The sequence below is a fragment of the Balaenoptera physalus genome, assembly GCF_965194825.1.
Source record: "Balaenoptera physalus genome assembly, chromosome: 7".
NCBI lineage: Eukaryota > Metazoa > Chordata > Mammalia > Artiodactyla > Balaenopteridae > Balaenoptera > Balaenoptera physalus.
Window position 1 is genome coordinate 92,947,752 of NC_138886.1, and position 22,926 is coordinate 92,970,677.

At 39.5% G+C, this 22,926-nt stretch overlaps 1 pseudogene across 1 annotated transcript in view; it reads right to left on the reverse strand.

The window, feature by feature from the left end:
• LOC309664492 (dihydropyrimidinase-like) overlaps positions 1–22,926 on the reverse strand; it is a 77,965-nt pseudogene that overhangs the window by 32,534 nt on the left and 22,505 nt on the right. The window contains exons 5-6 of the transcript XR_014268442.1: positions 10,487–10,711; positions 8,259–8,401 (exon numbers count right to left, since the gene is read on the reverse strand). The product of XR_014268442.1 is annotated as a dihydropyrimidinase-like (transcript). The remainder of the gene's footprint in view (positions 1–8,258; positions 8,402–10,486; positions 10,712–22,926) is intronic.

Sequence of the window (22,926 nt, forward strand, 5' to 3'; positions counted from 1 at the left end):
TTGGCTCAATGTGGGCTGTGGGCGCCCCCTTCAGGCTCTGGGGTGAAATGCACATTGCTGTCATTTGACATACTAACGAGTTAGTCAGCAGGGCAATTAATTGCTTTTGCTAAAAACCTTTCAGGAAATTTCGAAGGAAAATTCTGTTCCAACTCTAATGTTGTGGTCAGACAGAAAGCCTTCACATCACCAGCCTTTAGCTAATATTAAAATTAGGTAAAATCAAAAGGAGTATCTTGCAAGAACAAAAAAACCTACAGATATATCGATTTGTTCATTGGATTAAATGACGCTTCTTCACTAGATAAGCTCTTTTTAAAATTGCCTGTGTCTGTAATGAACAAGATTAAAACTGGAGATAGGCAGCCCGCGACCTCCTCATCCTCCCACTCCCTTCCACAGCCTGAACCTGGTCTTCCTGCTTGTAATCCCCGGCCTTAACTGCCTCCACCCAGACCCTGCTACCAATGCCTCAGTCTACCTCACCTCCATGTTTAGCCTTGACTCTCAGGGTCAGAAGCCTCATTTTCCCTCCTCTCTAATGTGACCCTAGGTCCTATGCCAACGACTGCACTAGTGCAAGAATGATCTTTCCTCGCCGGGCTTCCGTAGCATCTTGTTTCTGCCTCCCACGTGATACCCTTAACACATTCCTCCTGAGGCTGAGACCCTTTGACTTTCTCTCTTATCTCCTCTCCATAGACTGTCAGCTTCCCAAAGGCAGGGCCTGGCTCTTGTACAACCTTGATCCTCATGCCTGGCTCTCAGCGGTGCTCCTTGCTGACTGAATGAAAGAAGCAGGAAGATAGCCCTCTGTTAACTTCATTTTCTTCTCTTATTTATTGTAAGAGCTGCTTAAAAAGCTAATTGCGCCCCAACCTCAAAAATGAAGGGGACAGGGGCTTCCCTGGTGGCGCAGTGGTTGAGAATCTGTCTGCCAATGCAGGGGACACGGGTTCCAGCCCTGGTCTGGGAAGATCCCACATGCCGCGGAGCAACTGGGCCCTTGAGCCACAATTACTGAGCCTGCACGTCTGGAGCCTGTGCTCCGCAATAAGAGAGGTCGCGATAGTGAGAGGTCCGCGCACCGCGATGAAGAGTGGCCCCCGCTTGCCACAACTAGAGAAAGCCCTCGCACAGAAATGAAGACCCAACACAGCCATAAATAAATTAATTAATTAAATTAAATATGTATTAAAAAAAAAGACAAGTGAGAAAAAAAGAATTAAAAAAAAAAATGAAGGGGACACAAGGAAAAGAAGACCCGTGAAGCATTCTTTCTTCTTTCCTTAGAGAATCTTTTCTCCTTTATTCATCTTCATTTCAACAATTATTGATAATTTGCAATACGTTAAAAGTGTGAGAAAATGCTATTCTTCTTACTTTTCCTCTCACTATAACTGTCGTTGAATAAAATCTTTCAATTTTCCTTTATGTCATTCCTTTACTTTTCCTCAGCTTTATTGAACTGTAATTGACATATAGCATTGTGTGAGTTTAACGTGTTGATTTTTTTTAAAAATTAATTAATTTATTTATTTATTTATGGCTGTGTTGGGTCTTCGTTGCTGCGTGCGGGCTTTTTCTCTAGTTGCAGAGAGCGGGGGCTACTCTTGGTTGCGGTGCATGGTCTTCTCATTGCGGTGGCTTCTCTTGTTGCGGAGCACGGGCTCTAGGCGTGCGGGCTTCAGTAGTTGTGGCTCGCGGGCTCTAGAGCACAGGCTCAGTAGTTGTGGCTCGCGGGCTCTAGAGCACAGGCTCAGTAGTTGTGGCGCACGGGCTTAGTTGCTCCGAGGCATGTGGGATCTTCCAGGACCAGGGCTCAAACCCGTGTCCCCTGCATTGGCAGGTGGACTCTTAACCACTGCGCCACCAGGGAAGTCCCTAATGTGTTGATCTGATACACACTTACATATTGCAAAATGATTACTGACAAAGCACCTCCATCATTTCACATAATTACCATTTCTCTTTTGTGGTTAGAACATTTAAGATCTACTCTCTTAGCAACTTTCAAGTATATAATAGAGTTTATGCCACGTCTTAATCACATCAATCTTCCATGCAGTGTGGAACCTGTATCCTTCTCACTCACCCCTTCAACATTTATTGTGTTTCTACTCTGTGCTGAACTGGGTCAGACTCTGGGGATGTAGAATCAATTAAAACATAAAACTAGAGCATAATACCCCACTCCTTAAGTGTGGGCTGTGCATAGTGACTTCCTTCTAAAAGGTACAATATGGAAAGGGGAAGAAACGACTAATTGTACAGTGGAGAAAACGGATGCAGCTGATCCAGGTCAACAACGACAGTGAGAAGTCACGTTGATAGTAGGTACCCTTGAAAGGTTGTGATGAAAATAGTACTTTGCCTCTGTGGTCTTCCTCCCCAAACCCATAACCCCAGGCTAACATTGAGAGAAACGTCAAAACAAAAAAAAAGAAATAGACATTCTGCAAAATACCTGACCAGAATTCCTCAAAACTGTCAAGGTCATCAAAAATAAAGTCAGAAACATACAGAACAGACTTGTGGTTGTCAAGAGGGAGGGATGGAGTGGGAGGCTGGGATTAGCAGATGCCAAGTGTTATATACAGAATGGATAAACAACAAGGTCCTACTGTACAGCACAGGGAACTATATTCAGTATCCTGTGATAAACCATAATGGAAAAGAATATAAAAAAAAACATATATATATATATATATATATATATATATATATGTGTATGTGTGTATAACTGAATCACTTTGCTGTACAGAAGAAATTAACACAACATTGTACATCAACTGTATTTCAATAAAAATAAAAAAATAAAGTCAGAAAAATTCTCAGAGACCAAAGGAGCCTAAGGAAACATGACGACTAAATGTCATGTGGTGTCCTGGATGAGATCCTGGAATGGAAAAAGAATATTAGGCAAAAACTAAGAAAGTCTCAAAGTATGAACTCTAGTTAATACTAACCTATCAAAACTGGTTCATTCATTGTAGCAAATGTATCGGAGCAACGTAAGATAATCATAACGGAAACCCACTGTGGGACATTTGGGAGTCTCTGTGCTAACTTTGCAACTTTTCTGTAAACCTAAAACTATTCTGAAACAACACGTTTATTTTAAAAAATGGAATTAGACTTCAAGAATGTTAACGAGGGAGAAAGACAGTGAATAAAGGCTGTGACGCAGTGTGGTCGGTGGGCGTGCGGCATTCCAGAGAACGCAGTCTGCGAGGCGAGGAGAGGCAAACCGTCACGGAGGTGGGGGAGTGGCTGGAGACAGGGGGAAGCTATGGGTGACGTGCGGACAGTTAGCGAAGGCTTAAAACATTGTCTCGCACCAGACAGGTCCTCCTTGAGGTCATCAGCATAAATTTTGGCCAGGAACAGCCAGCTCAGATGAGCAACTTTCTCCTAACAAGCAGGCCAAGAGTAGAGACGGCTGGTGCTAGAGATCGACCTGGATAAGGGATCAGCATTCAGTTTCTGTCAAATTCTCTCTTTTGATATGAACTATGATAAATGCACTTTCTCCTTGTCCAAATATGTATTCCTTTTCAAAGGTGAGGGAGAAATGAAAACACTCAAGCTGTCCGGTCTAATTCCTAGCAAGGTGGAGAGCCATGGGAAGGCCATTCCCTGTGGATCTTCTTTTTAACCCTACACCTGGGTATCTCCAGCGGTACCAGCCTTAAGTCTCCTCTGCTGTTGTAAAGTCTGAGGACAACACCAGCTCAGGTGTAAAGCATTGTCTTCCTTAGACAACTGGACAAAGAAAAATGACCTGAACTCCAGGTTGTGAATAATTCACTTCCTTTACTTACCACATATATTGTTGCTTGGAGGATATTTATAGGCTGTGATTATGTCTCTTTGAGTCATGTTTTCAGACTATATCAATTTAGACCACTCTCTCACCAGTGTTAGCTACTGATTTCTATAACATTCTTTGTCCTCCTTTTCCTAGTCAGTTGTTTCAGAATAGCCCGTAATGATCCAGATGTTTAGTTCTTATTCTTTTTTAAGGTCTATATATTACCTGCTTAATTTCCTTCATTTCTAGCCTAAGAATAACTAACTTAAGGTCAAGCTAAAAAGCCTCTGTGCTTTTAAGTTTCTATCACTTTCGCTCATCGGTTCTCTAGTATTTCTTATATAATATCTTTCCTTCACTTTGTAACAGTAATGATATCAGAAAATTAAATATTTACATTTTTATATATGTGTCTTTTAGTTAAATGATACATACTGGCATGTGATTACTAGTGCTGAGTCTTCTCTATTGATGTCTGCTTATTGTGTATAACTAAGCGCTAAGCATAAAGAAAACCAGCACAGCCCAAGAGCCTGATGTGTAGATCCTGTTCCCAGCTCATCAGTGCCAAGCTGGAGAACCCAGGCATGTCATTTAAGGTCTCTGAGTGTCCGTCCACTCTCTCATCTGTAAAATGAGATATTAATCATTTTTATGCCTACTTCCGAAGGTTTTTGTTAGAATCTCATGAGAAATGCAAAAATGTTTTGTAACCTTAGAAAGTGTTACACAAAATTACTAAGGTTATTTTATATTTATCTAGTTTGGCTGGAGGCAGATGAACCATAGGGTTCTATTTCTCTGACTCTCGGAGACTTTTAAAAAACTGGAGACCTTTTTGATTTTCTTTTCTTGTTTTAATGTCCTTTTGAAACACGCAGAAATATTATCTTTACTTGGGAGGATGTGTTGAAATGATCTAGCCCTCTTTGGATTTCTTTGACTTATATCTTGCTTCTCCAACCCTTTAAGAATTTTCTCTAAGCCACCGTCAGAATTTTTTACACTATGCTTATTCATCTTTTTCAGTGTGAAAACTGCAGAATGTGAGAAATGGGATAGAAGGGGTGGTTGAAGAGGAGGCTCCATAGAATAATGAATCTGGAAGAATACAGGCATACCTTGGAGATAGTGCAGGTTTGGTTCCAGAGCACTGTAATAAACTGAATATCATCATAGAGCAAGTCACATGAATTTTTTGGTTTCCCAGGGCATATAAAACTTATGTTTATACTATACTGTGTCTATTAAGTGTGCAGTAGCATTATGTCTAAAGAAACAATATACATACTTTAATGAAAAATTATTTTATTGCTAAAAAGTGCTAACCATCATCTGAGCCTTCGGCAAAGTCCTAATGTTTTTGCTGGTGGAGGGTCTTGCCTGAATGTTAATGGCTGCTGACTGACCAGAGTGGTGACTGCTGAAGATTGAGGTGGCAGTGGCAATTTCTTAAAATAAGACAACAATAAAGTTTGCCGCATCGATTGACTCTTCCTTTGACGAAAAAATTCTCTGTAGCATGCAATACTGTTTGATAGCATTTTACCTACAGCAGAACTTCTTTCAAAATCGGAGGTAATCCTCTCAAACCCTGCCTCTGCTTTATCAACTAAGTTTACAGAATATTCTAAATCCTTTGTTGTCATTTCAACACCTTCACAGCATCTTCATCAGGAGTAGATTTCATCTCAAGAAACTACTTTCTTTGCTCACACATGAGAAGCAACTTCTCATCCATGAAAGCTTTATTATGAGATTGCAACAATTCATTCACAACCTCAGGCCCCACTTCTATTTCTAGTTCTCTTGCTATTTCCACCACATCTGCAGTTACTTCCTCCACTGAAGTCTTGAACTCCTCAAAGTCATCCATGAGGGTTGGAATCAACTTCTTCCAAACTCCTGTGAATGTTGATATTTTGACCTCTTCCCATGAATCACGAATGTTCTTAATGGCATCTAGAATGGTGAATCCTTTCCAGAAGGTTTTCAACTGACTTTGCCCAGATCCATCAGAGGAATCACTATCTATGGTAGCTACAGCCTTATGAAATGTATTTCTTAAAAAATGAGACTTAAAAGTTGCAATTACTCCTGATTCATGAGCTGCAGAATGGGTGTTGGGTCAGCAGGCATGAAAACAACATGAATCTTGTTGTGCATCTCCATCAGAGCTCTTGGGTCACCAAGTGCATAGTCACTGAGCAGTCATATTTCAAAAGGAATCTTTTTTTCTGAGAAGTTGCTCTCATCAGCGGGGCTTAAAATATTCAGCAATATCCACAGATGTGCTGTCATCCAGGCTTTGTTGTTCCGTTTACAGAGCACAGGCAGAGTAGATTTAGCATAATTCTTAAGGGCTCTAGGATTTTCAGAATGGTAAATGAGTACTAACTTCAACTTAAAGTTACCAGCTGCATTAGCCCCTAACAAAAGAGTCAGCCTGTCCTTTGAAGCTTTGAAGCCAGGCACTGACTTTTCCTCTCTAGCTGTGGAAGTCCTAGGTGGCATCTTCTACCGATATAAGGCTGTTTCATCTACATTGAAAATCTGTGGTGCAGTGTAGCCACCTTCATTAATGATCTTAGCTAGATCTTCTGGGTCACTTGCTGCGTTACCTTGTGCTTTTACGTTACGGAGATGACTTCTTTCCTGAAACCTCATGAGCCAACCTCTGCTAACCTCAAACTCTTCTTCTGCAGTTTCCTCACCTCTCTCAGCCTTCATAGAATGGAAGAGAGTTAAAGCTCTGGATTAGGCTTTGGTTTAAGGGAATGCTGTGGCTGGTTGGATCCTCTATCCAGACCACTAAAACTTTCTCCGTATCAGCAATAAGGCTGTTTCACTTTCTCATCATTCGTGTGTTCACTGGAGTAGCACCTTTAATTTCTTTCAATAACTTTTCTTTTGCATTCACAACTTGGCTAACTGTTGGGTGCAAGAGGCCTAGCTTTCAGCCTATCTCAGCTTTCAACTTGCCTTAATCATTTCTAGCTTTTGATTTAAAGTGAGAGACGTGAAACTGTTCCTTTCACTTGAACACTTAGAGGCCACTGTAGGGTTATTAACTGGCCGAATTTCAATATTGTTGTGTTTCAGGGAACAGGCAGACCCAAGAAGAGGGAGAGAGACGGGGGAACAGCCGTTTGGTGGAGTAGTGAGAGCACACACAAGTTCACTGTCTTACAGGGGCTCAGTTCGTCCCCAAACAATTACAATAGTAACATCAAAGATCACTGATCGGACTTCCCTGGTGGTCCAGTGGTTAAGACTCCGTGCTCCCAACGCAGGGGGCCCAGGTTCGATCCCTGGTCAGGGAACTAGAGCCCGCATGCCACAACTAAAGATCCCACGTGCCACAGTGAAGATCCCATATGCTGCAACTAAGACCTGGCCCAACCAAATAAATAAATTAATTAATTAAAAAAAAAAAAAATCACTGATCACCACAACCAATGTAATAATAATGAAAAAGCTTGAAGTATTGCAAGAATTACCAAAATATGATGCAGAGACACAAACTGAGCAAATGCTATTGGAAAACTGGTGCTGATAGACTTGCTCCATGCAGGTTTGCCACAAACTCTCACTTAGTTAAAAACATGGTATCTGTGAAGTGCAATAAGGTATGCCTACATAGACGTCCGTTTACTACAACATAACCCTTAATAGACTTTGAATAAATGCCTATTCAGTAAAGGTAGAAGGTCTTATCGTATCCCTGTTTGCACACGTACGCGTGCATGCACACACACACGCAATGTTAAAGTATGTGGGATTTTCTCCATTACAGCTGCAGAGTTTATGAAAAACAGAAATCAGGATGCAGGTGTTGTCTGTGCCAACATCCTAAAAGGAGAAATTAACAAAGCTTCAGCTTCTATTGAATACTTTTCTGAATTGGTGGAATCAGCCAAACCTGCGATACTCACATAGAATTATGGAAATTGGAAACAAAAAGCCAGAGTCTACTGGGAATGACAGACTCAAGATGAGCTCAGCTGGAAAATTTGGCTAACTAAAAGTGACATCCTTTGTGCTGGAATTTTTCTATCTGGAAGCTGCAAAAAGGCTGTAATTATTTCGAGTTTTCAATGCAGCCCTTTTCAAACTAAGCCTTTCCTTTTCTTCATTGCTCTGCACCTTTCCTCCATGTGAACTCAGGTGTTTGCCAAGCACTGAAGTGGGAAATTCATACTGGTTTTATACACACATGCATTTCCAGGGAATGGGAAGCAACACAACTTTTGCATTCTCTATGCCAAGGAAAACAAAAGAATGTTTGTACATCAAAACCTTTATCTTGTGCATAGGCTCAAAATACCTGAGCCTGGCTAAATAAATCACCTAATAAGAAATGGCTGATTAAGGCCAATGAAAATTTCTTTGCAAGTTAGTGCTTTGTCTCCATGGAGAAGCCAATACAAAAACTTAGACTTACCTTGTGGCTTTTGGGTCCCAAATCACAATGTCAGCATCTCAGCCCACAGCTATTCTTCCTTTTCTTGGATACAGATTAAAGATTTTAGCTGCATTTGTGCTGGTAACTGCCACGAACCAGTTTTCATCCATTTGGCCACTGTGCTGTAAAACAATTCAAGGAAGAAAATACATTTCTTTTCCTGATAAATGATAAAACACTAAAAATCTCCTGTCAATCAAAGTATAAGAATTTTCTCTCTTAGAACCAAATAAAACTGCATCGAATTTCTTATATCGTGAAGCCAAACACATCTGTGAATACTGATAAATCTTAAACAATCATAATGATAATGATGGGGATGAATGGGGTTATATATGGAAGCCTGAAGATAATTTTTCAAAAACCTATCAGCTTAACAAAACAGCTCCATTAATTTTTCCCATTCTTTCCAAAATCACACAGACAAGAGCTAAATATTGGTAACAATATTTCCAATTCTTGTTTGAAGTTTACTACCACCACCTACTACATTTATAATCTGGGCCTAAGATTTATGAGATGATCATGTAGACATTATATGGAATATTATAGAGTTAAAATAAGATAGACCTATAATTCAGGTGACAACGCTTTTAGAAATCAACTAAGAGGTTCAATTTTGTGCTACTGAAATTTACATGAACCAACAGTCATGCACAGTCTGCTATAAGAGATTTTAATATGGACAAACTTCAGTGGGATGTGATCCCTCTAAAATGATTTGTTTTTAAATGTTGAGAATTTATCCCTATGTACATTTACATGGCAAGAGCATCCTTAAGGTTTATTTAATTATCAAAGGGTCCCCATCTCATAAAAACATTAAGAACCATGTCCTGAAAGTAATTTTCCCCTAAATAAACCATCTGAATGTTTCAGAAAATAACATAGGCTCCTGTATATTATGAAGAAGTATCTGATCACTTGAAAGCCATTTCTACACTTTATATATTATGAAAATCTGCTGTAATGAAGGTACTCATTGTAATTCACACAAGTTCAAAGTGAAAGGTTGGACTGTTATCAAGAAAGTCTAAGCAAAGAGAAAGAGAAGAAAAGTCATCTGGGATGCTTAGAATTAGGGTAGAGGTAGCAGGGGGTGGAGAGGACAATAGGTAGAAGATAGGGCTGTAGAGATGTTTTGAAGGTCCTTGCATGGAAATTAACTGTTCAAATATCATCCAATAAGTAATGCTGAAAATTAAAGGATTTTAGAGAGGAAAGTAGCATGAACAGACCCTGGTGTTTGAAAGGCAACTCTGGTCTTAGAGTATGGGATAGATTGTAGTAAGCCAGAGAGTGGAGGCAGGGGCACCAGCTGTGAGACTACTGCAATGGTCCAAACAAGACATGGGACTCAAAGTAGAATGGTGGACATGATGGTGGAAATAAGGAGGCATTTTGGAAATAAAATTGACAAGACCTGGTAAAATATTAGAGCTAGAAGTCAGGGGTATGTGTAAGGGATTCTGAGGTGTGAGATGTGATTAATGTGCCATTGAAGGGAGGGGTTCTGAGAGATGGGTGAGAATGGCATGACAATGGGGACCTCAGGTCTTACCAGGCAAGTCTCCACTGCTGATCTTTACAACTACACTTGTCAGCTGGCTGGATAGGCTAACATATGAACATTTAGCCATTTGATTCTTCTTCATCCTCAGGTAGAAAATTTTAAATCATGAAATTTTTTAAAAAATCTTTCTATATTTTGGATTATTATTTATGTAACCTCATACAGCAGTTTTTAAAACATAATATCCAAAAGTTCTTTAAAAAGGATATCTACATTTTTCTATGAAAAGGAGGTATGAACGTAATAAAAATTCTTCATGTCCTTTCAATCATTCCAAGTATTTGTATCAGTGACACATGAGGAACTAGGATTCAAAAACATGGAAATCAAGTCGAAGTGCTATTACATTTCAAAGATTTCAAGAATAATCCTCTAGGTACCCAATCTAAATTTATCCCCTAATGTCTGCATCATGGTGCAAAGCATCCTCTAAACCATGCAGAGAAGAAAATTGTTTTTCATTATTATCTTGGGGGATGGCATGGTGGTGCTGATACTGTTGTATTCCCAGTTTCCACTCTAGTGAAAACAATCAAAAAACTTCTCTATGAAGGCTTTTGCCACTCTGGTCCTAAAATGGGCCAGATTCTGGCTGAAAAATCAGGCAAAACAGACTGAATCCTGTGAAACTCACCACGCCTTTTTCCCATGTTACTGACATCCGGTCCTCAACACCATTCACTCCATTGGGAATCTTAGTAAAATCATCCTTCCCAAGAGCTTTCTGGCAGGTGTTGAAAGTGCAGTGGTCAGACCCTGTTATGGTTAGATCACCACTGTAAAAGAGAAACACACAAGAGCAATAGGGGTGAGTAGATAGAATATGTCAGGAGGAAGCTACCATAACCTTCCCTGGTCTCTGGACCCCATTCTCAACTGATAGTCAGAAAACTGCAATGGAGAATGAGCAGCTTTTTTCAAGTACATATTTCACCCATGCCTGTCTCTATTCCAGGAAACACTTTTGGAGAATAATACTCTTACATGAAGCATGATGAAGGATCGTGCTTGGGTCAGAAAAAGTGGGTTCTAGGCTCCATCACCTATTGGTTATATGACGATGAGTTTGTCCAATGCTCAGTTTCTCATCTAGAAATTGGTAATTATATATACTTGATGACAAGTATTCAGGATCACTGGCAATAACATAAGTGAACATTTCTTGTGAGTACAGAACTACACAAAGATGAACCAGGGTGATTCACATGAACAGAGGCAGCCCCTGGCCACATGGCAATGTTGTGATGAGCAGAGGTGGGACACTGGCTGAGGATGTTGAGGTCACGAGCAACAGGAATTGTGCTTTGACCTGTGAGTCACCTCGGGGATGTAGAAGGCTGAAGGAGGTAGGAGCCTGAAAGGAAATGGCAAGTGAACTCTTGGACAGTCTGTGGTGAAAAGCTCTTTGTTAACCTGGATCTGAGTATCCGTGAATGGGGAATGTCTGAATGTCCACGAATGGTGTATTTCTCAAGAAAAAATGATCAAAATGTCTCCCAAAACAGCATCTGAAAATAGTTTGGATGGCCTTTCATGGGGATAACCTGCTCAGAGGGTAGGATTTTGCCTTTCACCTCTCCAGTGGCTCTGCCCTAGATCATCATCTCTTGTATCTATACAACAAGCACATCTGGTTCCTGGGTTATATCAGCATAGAAAAATATTCAAGACTATTCTGTACGATAAAAATGGGGCATATTGAAGAGACCTGGTCCTAGGCAGCAAGAGATAGAAAAGACAACGAAAAAATCAGAGCAGAGGAAAATTTCAGTAAAAATGATCTGATTTCTCTGTGGCCAGGAGAGATTTTACACCACATCATAACACAATTAAGCCAATGCTTTTGGGTCTCCAGATGAAGGATTCCCCAGGGCCTGTGAGATCAAGTAGAACAGAAGACTGGGAGGTCAATGGAAGGTCCAGACCTCCATTTGCAGCAACATGGATGGACCTAGAGATTATCATACACTAAGTGAAGTAAGCCAGACAGAGAAAGAGAAATAGCATATGATATCGCTTATATGTGGAATCTAAAAAACAATGATACAAACGAACTTATTTACAAAACAGAAATAGACCCACAGACATAGAAAACAAACTTATGGTTACCAAAGGGGAAGGGAGGGAGGGATAAATTAGGAGCTTGGGATTAACAAATACACACTACTATATGTAAAACAGATAAACAACGAGGACCTACTGTATAGCACAGGGAACTATATTTAATATTTTGTAATAATCTATAAGGGAAAAGAATCTGAAAAAGAATATATATATATATGTATATATGTGTATAACTGAATCACTTTGCGGTACACCTGAAACTAACACAGCATTGTAAATCAACTATATTTTAAGAGAATAAATAAAGATAAAACTTTTAAAAAAGATGAGGTTAAGGCTTATAGGATTAAGTAACTTCTGTACAGTTAAATTACATGCACTCAGCATAGATGGGGTGGAGAAGGTAGGGTCCGAATCCAGGCATTTTGACTTGAGTGGTCCTAACCTCTACACTATACTATCCTGATGACAGTGATCATATGGTCATACGGAGTCCAACCACACTATATCTCTGTTGCAAGTAGATTGATCATCTTTGCACACCCTTAAGGTATAAACCTCCTCTAAAAACTTATGTTAAATAAAATAACACTCAGATAATAAAATTGTAGCCAGGAATGCATATTTATAAAATCATGCAAATGAGGCCATCAAAAGCACACTATGTTAGAAAAGTTAATAGCTTGTAGTGAATTTGAATTTAAAATCAGGAGCCTATCTCTGATTAGGATTTGTCAGCATAATAGATTCTTTGGCACCAACCTGCTCATATCCAAGCAGTCATGAAGGAGAGTGCACAGAAAGGAGAAGCTGGCATCCCAATTACTTCACTCTAGTTAACCAGATGCCAGACTTTAGTTAAAATCCTGATACACAACTGAAATGCACTGATTTCCTCAGAGTCCTGACCGTGGATGGCCACCAGCTGCCTGAGTCATACTGAGTTGGAACGTAGCACCCTATTACCTCACAGATCATTTCTCCCCAAAATGAGCCATCTTCCTCCAGTGAGCCTAGGGATTTGAAAAACCCTGAAAGCAAGGCTGCTTGAAGCCTAACCAACTTTGCCTCTTATGTAACCTAGCATCAAACTACTGTTAATAAAAGTTCTCCTCCAAGAACTTAGCCACAGCTAATATCCTTCACTTTCACGATATACACACATTAGGTGAATCCCACCCCGTTTCTTACTGTCCTATTCCCAGAAAAGAGGAAATGCCGTTAGTATCTCCTTCTGGTGTACCGAACAAGAAACAATCACTTTTAACATGAACTAAGAGGTAATGCACTATTTACTGGAGAGATAACAGGACAGGCATGGTATTGTATTTGCAGGTACAAAGAGACCTTCCTATTCCGAGAGAACTTCTTATGGATGCTTGGACAATGAAAAACTCAGATTCTTGATCTGCAATCGCTTTACAAGTTGCCAACTCAGGATTTTTCCTGGTACTTCATTACAGAGGAAAGAGTCTAATCACATGTTCTGTTCAATCATTTGGCCCATCAAGGTGGTATGGGAATACAGTTCCAAAATTTCTACAATTTTAATAGCTCTCAGGAAAAATTAAAAGTGTCAGCATCTACCAGGAGTTTGCCAGGACTCTTTTGAAACCAGATGACAGGTAATTTCCTTGGAAGGGCTTAGCACCTTTAAAATATGACGTGCCACTTTTTTGGTATATACAACAATCTCTTCGTTAACAGGGTTATTTTCAACTGTCTCCCCATTAATTATCTGTAAGTACTTAAAAAAATGAAAAAATAAAAAAGTAAAAATTTCTAACTATTCTTCCCTGTATTTCACAATGGTTCTAAGACATTTTTCAAAGGACTAAACAGCATGCAAGCTGTAAAAAGGAAACAAGGGGCCTGGATAATACATCAATTGAAGAATCAAACTAGATTAATTCAGCATAATGGCGGGTTCTGTTAGATTTGGGCCAGAAATAAAGTAGTAATAAACATATCTAATGTATGTATAGCACTCTAGAGTTTGCAAATACAGCTTGAAGATCATATACCTTACTTGACCTTCATGGCAACCCAAACACTGATTTGACAGACAAAGAAACTGACACTCAATAAGACTAATTTCTCTATGACACAGGGGTAGTGAGTGGTACATTAGAATTAGAATCCTAGTATACTGATAACATACCATACATACGCAGTATGTTAGTAGGAAAAGTATCATTTTTCATTTCTTGCTAAAGAGCATGTATTTTTAAAAGTCAACCATAAGATCTGTGGACATGGTTAAGCAATTTTCCAATTTCACTTACTGGTTTGATTTGCTACACTTAACAGGTTAGTAATGAAAAGTCCTAAATCTGTCCTAGTCTGATACTCTCCTGATTACATTCGAGACCAGACGATTTCAGCAACTCCTGGGAGACAGTACATATCCATCATTAATATCCTCCCACTGTCTCAGCAAGTTTCACATTATGTTGTATCCTGTCTCCCCATACGTGTTCTCTCCTTCTTTCTCCATCCTTTAGCTCAAAACCAAAAAAGAGTCTTCACTTATGATGCAATCTCCCAGTTAAAGGAGTTCCGCTCTCTGAGACATTGTTACGACTTCCAAATAGTGAAACATGTCAAACCAACCAAAACTACGCCCCATCCCTGACCAGACAGCCCATTGTTTATTAGATGAAAGTGACAGAGCAGATGTTAACATCTTGTCTGAATTTGGGAGCAGCATGTAATCAAGTCATGGGATCTTTTAGAAAAGGTTGAAAGATGCAGAGAAGCTGGCATAGGTGCCCAGGAGTGGAAGCACTGCCTGCCAAACAGAAGGCCAAACGCTTTTATAAAAATAATTTCTCCCAGCTAGAAGGATAAAGTAGAACCTTCCTGGGCTTTGCTTGCATTCAAAATATTACACTTACAAAGAAAGAAAATAATTGAGAAGGAAAATATGTAGAAGCAGCATAATAAAGTAGCTCACACAGATTTAGGTTCAAATCCTGATCTTGCTTTTAGTTGGTGACCTTGTGCATGATAAGTCATTGCTCTTGGTCTCAGTTTTTCTCATCTATGAAATGGGATCATAAAGTCCCTCTAGTGTGGCAATTTTGTGAGGATCAAACAACTTAACGTATACGAAAATACCTAGCATCTTCCTGGGATCCTGCAGTCACTTCATGTTATGAGCTGAATTGTGTCCCTTGTCAAAATTCACATGTTAAAGTCCTAACCCCCAGTATCTCAGAATGTGACTGTATTTGGAGATAGGGCGCTTTAAAGAGGTAATTAGGTTAAAATGAGGTCATTAGAAGTGAGCCCTCATTCAATACGACTGGGGTCCTTATAAGGAGAGGAAATCTGGACACACACACACACACACAGAGGGAAGACAACGTGAAGACACAGGGAGGAGACAGCCCTTCCAAGCCAAGGAGAGAGGTCTGGAGCGCACGCATCCTTCCTTCAGTGCCCACAGGAAAACCAATGTTGCCAACACTTAGGTCTTGAACTTCTAGCCTCCAGGACTGTAAGAAAATTAATTTCCGTTGTTTTAAGCCACCCAGTCTGTGGTACTTTGTTAGAGCAGCAAACAAATACATTCTACAAATGTTAGTTTCCTTATGGTTACACAATTCTTTTTTTTTTTTTTTAATCTTTTAAAATGGGCAGTCTTGAACTGCTTTGCAGTTGGACATAAGGTAAATCATCTTGTTCTAAATTTAAAGGACAAGGGATGTTCGGATGTTCACGCACAAGAGAGAAAAAAGGAAGCCTGAGATTCAAATCCACCTTAACTCGGGCACACATCAACCCTTTCTTAGGAAAAGCACTGGTTACCAAGCATCAGCTCATAGTACTTGCGTGAGATTTGGTTTTCTCTCTTCAGCACCAACAAGCAGGGGGCAGTGTGACCACATGGGCAGAGAGTGGCCTCTGTGTGGCCCTTTTTCCCTGTTAGTCCCCAAATACAAAAGAAATACGCTGTGGGGGGGGGCAGAGTTTAAATAAAATGGAAAATAGGACATCTAAACCTCTCTGTAAGAGAAGTTTATATTTTACAGCAATAAGCCTAGAAAATAAAGCTTTCTACAACATGGAAAACCAAAACCAAAGCAAAGCAAAGCAAACAAAAACCCCCAACCATCATGTAGCCCAGTTCACTGTGAGCTACCTGAGAACCAAAGTTATCTTAATCATTTTTGCAAATCCAATGCCAAGAGCACAGTGCCAAGCATATATTAGATGTCCAATAACTTGGTTTTTTATGAAAAGCATAAAGAAAACATTTTATTAATAAGTTCAAGTGAGAGTCATATTTATCCCCTAAAGACACAAATATGGATATAAAATAGAATTAGCTTTATTAAGGTAAATGAAAACAAGTTAAACAGGGAACTAAAAAAAAGTACTGAAAATTTCAGTCATTAATTGGTAAACAAATTTATTATAACAGATATACACCAAAGAGAGCATCAAGTAAGTTGCTGGGAGAAATCGCCACCATTCTAAGCAAAGCACCAGAAAAGTAATGAATCCATATGCATGCAAGTTTTACTGGGAGGTGGGAAGGAGAGGTGAACAATATGTTTTTTTAAACATTATTAATTCCATATGTCAATACACGGCAGAAAAGGAACATCGATACCCAAAGCTACTCAAACCAAAGTAAAAAATACCTCTGCCACTGAAACAAATGACATATATTGACACATATACTATTTGGACAAAGACTAGAGTACAGTGAGTGAGAGAGGTCTGAGAGTGGTAGGTGGGAACTTGTATATGAGATACAATTTCAGCTGGTTTGTCCAACTTTATACTGGGGGTATGGAGCAAGGGAGGGGGGATTCTGCTTCTGGAAGAAAAGGATAACACCCTAGGGACAGCCTTCTGATTCCTTTGCCTCATTTTTTGCAAAAGTGGCTTCTCACAGTAAAGATGGGAACTAACCTAGTTACTCAACTTAGATTAACTGAGACTTGAAATAAGCATGAAATTGAAATTCCTTGCAAACGGTCAAAGGCAACTCAGCTTTCCATGGCTTGCATGTGAAAGCTTTCTTCTTTTCCCTGTAACCTGCTTTTCACTTTTTATTGCAGGTGCTGAATGCTAAAAGGAAATATCATGGTAGGGAAACCGCAGGCTTTGAAAGAAAGTTGATGGACTGAACATGCATTCCCGTCTCTTGCTTCCCAGTTCACATCAAACCCTGGTGAAGATGTACAACAGATGAACAAAATCCAAAACTGTGCTGAGAATAAAAAGAGGAACCATGGCCGACCAGAGGTTATGACAGATTGTAGGAAGACAGAAAGCTGATGGGATGGCAATGCTTCTAAAGGAAAGTAGAAGCAGCTACAGCTTGAACTCAAACGAGCAGAAGGGTCATGACAGACATTCCTCCTGGTGTGGGGAAGGGGATGAGTTGGGGCAGTTAGCCCTCATCCCACCCTCTGCCTGGGGAACAAAGCTTTCTAAGGTGGTGCTGATGCTACAGAGTGAAGCTCACCTGAAAACCGAAGCTCACCAGTGACCACGCCCCATTTACATTCACAAAGTTCATAGTCTCATTGTTGCTGCTCTCATTTGGGGGCGGGGCCTGCTCAACAGCAGAGGGAATCCACACCAGCTCCTTACTCTAATCACCTGAACTGTCCAGTCATGAATACAGACAGCCCAAGATCACCAGACACTTCAAGAAAAAACAAACAACATAAAAAGAAGGGCCAAGATGTTTAAAAAAAAAACTGAAAAATTGACTCAGCAAGAAACAAAGATAATCCAGGAAACAGAATTAAAAAAAAAAAAAAATCTCTGTTAGTATTCTAATGAGGTCAAAAAGATCTCATCTATTGAAGGAAAAAAATTTAAAAGTAAGCAACTGTAGGAAAAAAAAGAGCTATCAGAGAACAAGTGTTTTCTTGGAAATAAATATATCATTACCAAAATTAAAGTTTATTAGAAGGAAAGAAGAAGTAAACAAAATCCTTTCCTAAAATACAGAGCAAAAAGCAGGTTTTTTTAAAGGTGAAAGTAGTTAAAGGACATGGAGGCTTAGTTCAAGAGGTCTTATTCTGGAGTTCCAAGAGAGGAACAGAGAAAATTAATATGAAGGAAATAATAGAAGAAAAATTTTCAGAATCAAAGATCAGCCTTCAGGGGCTTCCCTGGTGGCACAGTGGTTAAGAATCTGCCTGCCAATGCAGGGGACACGGGTTCAAGCCCTGGTCTGGGAAGATCCCACATGCCACGGAGCAACTAAGCCCGTGAGCCACAATTACTGAGCCTGCGCGTCTGGAGCCTGTGCTCCGCAACGGGAGAGGCCGCGACAGTGAGAGGCCCGTGCACCGCGATGAAGAGTGGCCCCCGCTTGCCGCAACTAGAGAAAGCCCTCACACAGAAACGAAGACCCAACACAGCCAAAAATAAATAAATTAAAAAAAAAAAAAAAAAAATGATCAGCCTTCAGATTAAACAGACATCTGAACATGAAGGTGAATTTTTAAAAATCCTACTGCTAAACATAGTCTTAATATAATTTCTGGAAGTCTAAAATGAAGAGGAAATATAAAAATCTTCCGGATGGTGAAAAAAGTGACAAACGGACATGAATTTTATTGGCATTTGTCTATGTATCAGTAACACTAGACGCCAGAAGAGAATGAAATGGTGCCCTTATAATTCACAAGGAAGTAATTCTGAACCTAGAATTCTATGTCCATTCAAGTTGCAAACAAGCTTGAGGACAAAGAATCAGAAAATTTACCTTCTAACACTCTTCCTTTAAAACTCACATGAGAGGGACTTCCCTGGTGGTCCAGTGGTTAAGAATCTGCCTTCCAGCACAGGGGACACAGGGAACTAAGATCCCACATGCTGCAGGGCAACTAAGCCCCGATGCAGCGAAATAACTCACTAAATAAATATTTTTTTAAAAAATCACATGAGAGGGGCTTCCCTGGTGGCGCAGTGGTTGAGAATCTGCCTGCCAATGCAGGGGACATGGGTTCGAGCCCTGGTCTGGGAAGATCCCACATGCCGCAGAGCAACTGGGCCCATGAGCCACAACTACTGAGCCTGAGCGTCTGGAGCCTCTGCTCCGCAACAAGAGAGGCCCACGCGCCGCGATGAAGAGTGGCCCCCACTTGCCGCAACTGGAGAAAGCCCTCGTACAGAAACGAAGACCCAACACAGCCAAAAATAATAAATAAATAATAAATACAAAATTTAAAAACAAAAACATAAAATCTGGATGAACACCTATATATCCACTGCAGACTTTACAATTAGTATTAAAAAAAAAAAAATTACATGAGAATCTTCACAGTAATTCAAGGAAAGGGGAGAGATGGGATCCAAGAAACAGTATATCCAACCTAGGATTCTGTGAAAAGAAATCCAAGGATGGCATCTCTACAGCTTGGAAAGTATAAAAATAAAGCAGAAAGCCAAAAGATTCTCCTCCTAAAAAAATATCTGTGCAAGAAGAGCTGATTCATTTCAATAGAAGCTGATTCCATTCAATAGAAGGTATGAGGTAGAAGCTAGAAAATCTTCATGATATAGAAGGTGTACATGTTTCTTTTCTGAACCTATATTCAAAAGAGCTAACTGGAAAAATTCCAAGCCCAAAAAAACTTTACAAGACAATAATGGTCTAAATATGTAGCCAATTAAAATAAGGCATGCCGTTAATCTTATGGGAGTGTAGGAAAGGAAACCCACTTCACCTTGACACTTGGCGATGGCCTCTCCAAGAGTTAAATGACATTAGCTTTCACTCTCAAGTTAGTGATATAAATTCCTCTGAGGTTCTCTTCTCCTGAATTGTTTCTACCAAGAAGAATATTTCCACAATCTTACTTTATAACAGTTCTAAATTTTAGACCTAACCTATAGACAAAGCTTGAAAGACCTGATTCTAGTTCTAAAGCCAACTGAAAATGCGGTAACTCCTGTCCATGTAAAGATAATAATACGGCTGAAAGAAGTCGGGAGGGGGCAGAGAGGGTGATGCTGGGCCTCTCAATTCCTTCTCAGCCTAGTAGAGAATAAAGAGATACCACACACAAAAAATAGCCAAAATACATAAATTTAAGTAATATTACCTGAAATGAACATTTACTACTAACAAAACTCAGGAGGTGAGAGGTAAGATTTATGTAGGCTAGACTGTTCTTTTTTCATCACTCAGAGTCAAGTGATACTGTCAAAAATTTATAAGTCACTACTTACAAATTTATGGTTTAGAAATTTGAAGGAAACCACCAAAAAAACAGACATGGTTAAAAATTGCTAGTTCCAAGGACTGAGCTGAGAGAGATAGAAGATGTTTACTCTTCACTTAATAGATTCTTGACCATTTCCATTTCTGGAATGTTTTCTCCTTTTAACAATGATAAAAAAATAACAAAATGATGGCAATATTTTAAATAAATTTGTTAAAAATGTAAGGCCAATAAACAAAACCAATTAAATATAAACTTGGTATCTGCATTTCCCAACTCTGTAAACTGATTTCTTCTGGAACAGGGTGGAGGGTAATAAAAAATGTGGGCTTTGGAGTTGGATAGACTTGAATTTCAGGTTTAGCACGTACTAGTAAAGTGATCATGGGCTTAATTTACCAAACTTTTCCAAGCCTCAATTTCATCAGTCACAAAACAGTGAAAAAATTTAGCTTGAAGCATTGTTATGACAATTTAAAAAAAGATTGTATATTACAATGCATTGATGAGATAATCTATAATAAAACTTGAAATGAGATAAAGGATATATTAAAATATGTGCCAAGCACATATTAAGCACTCAACAAAGTTAGCTGTTATAATCATTAACCCTCAGGTCGCTATCTTTGGGGTATATAGTTGGCAATTCAACAATAAAATCCAAGGTAATAAGAGCATTGTATTGCTAGGCAACTACAATAGAGACAGTTACTAATCGGGTATCTTTTGTGCCTCCTGGGGCAGTGAGTCTCAAATTCAATACGCATAGGAATCACCTGGGGTTCTGGTTATAAGGGCACATTCTGATTCAGTGCATCTGCGATGAGGTCCAAGGACCTGCATCGCTAACGAGCTCTCACGGGATGTCAGCACTGTGTTCCAGGGACCACACTCTGAGTGGCAAGGCCCTAGATGATGGAATGGGCTGGCAAAGGTATCTACAGATGTTCATATTACAAATCTATAAGGCTGAATTTTTTCTTCTTTAAACAAGATAACAATGAATAGATGTATCTTGCTCTTTTATGTTCAGAAACTACGTTAGATGATAAATGCATACAGAGTAGAGGAATCTTCTATAAAAGGTCAGTGTGTCCACCAGCTCTTGTCACTCTGTACTCCCCATGGATCTGCCCTTGGATTGGCTGATGCAGTCACCATGTGAATGGATTGACACTGCTTGACCACCTGTGAGAGGTCACATGCCAGCGATGGAACAATCTCTCGTGCTAATTTATTCTGGACCTCTGCTGCCTCGGAAAATTGCGCGTTAGAGTATTTTCACAAGTGTTATTACGGTAAATCATTTGGGCTGACATTTTAAGTATTTCATGTTTACAACCCCTTTGCAAAGGGATTTAGCAACGTCCAAAAAGTAGATATGCACTTGCCCTTTGAACCATTTCCAGGTTCTCATTTCTAGGACTCTACCCTGAGGCTACCCTTTTGTGGGAGACACAATAATGGTGCCCCAAAGATGTCCATGTCCTAATCCCCATAGCCTGTGAATATGTTAACCCTACTTGGCAGAAGGGACTTCACCGATGTGAGTAAATTAAGGATCTTGAGATAGGGAGATTATCCTGAATTAATTAGGTGGGTTCAATGTCATCCAAGGACCCTTAAAGTAGAAGAGAGAGATCAGAATAATGCAATGTTCTCCATCCACCATTGCTGGCTGTGAAGATGGAGGAAGGGAGACAGGAACAAAGGAATGTAGGTGGTCTCTAGAAGCTAGAGAAGGCAAGGAAGGGCATACCCCCTAGAGCCTCCAGAAGGAACACAGCCCTGCTAACACCTTGCTTCCAGCCAAGTGTGACCGACTGCAGACTTCCGACCTCCAGAGCTATAAGATAATAAATGTGTGTTGTTTTAAGCCATTAGGTTTGCTGTAATTTGTTACAGCAGTAATAGGAGACTAATACACCTTCCACAAATATGAAATAGCATAGGCATAGGACATCACTGTGGTTCTATTTGTAACAGCTAAAGATTGGAAACGACCCAAATATCCATAATTAGAGACTAGTTGAACAAATACAGTGGCATGCTCTGCACCTGTAAACAAGAATGAGGAAGCTCTCTATACCTAATATGAGCTGACCTTTAGGACATATTTTCAAGTAGGAAAAAACAAGATACAGAACACTATGGATTTTACCTTTCAAGTAGGAAAGAAAGAGAAATAAAAATATAGATATGTTCCTTTTTCATAAAGAGAAACACTACAGGGTAGGCCAGAAATAAATTAATAAAAATAATTACTTATGGGGTATGTGATGAAGAAGCTAGGGAAGGAAGCAAGATATCCCTGAGAATATATCTTTTAGTATATCACTTTGACTTTTGGGCCAGGTACACGTTTTACATATTCAAAATATAAAATTATATTTAAAAATAATTTAAAATAAAATTAAAAGATTCATATTTAATTTTAATAGTTTTCTGCCTACGATTTACATTCTAAAACCTTCCCTAGACTTACTCCGCTGCTAATGGAATTCTATCCCAATGCAAAATAAATACTCTAATCGAGAAACTGTTTCCTGACACAACTGGCAAAATCACAGATTGCTGGTGGGTTAAGATTGACCATTTCTGCTGATTTTGCTGTTTGTTAAACCATATTCTGACATTACGGACCTAACTGACAGGCTATGGGACACACGGTACACCACTTGCAAAGCAAATAGAGAAAACCAATTTCATAGAGCTAGCAATGGCGCCATCTGGTGGCAAAACCTAAAGCTATAACTTAAAATTGAAGTACAGATTCTTTTTGAAGTGGTGTGCTCTTTTATACTGA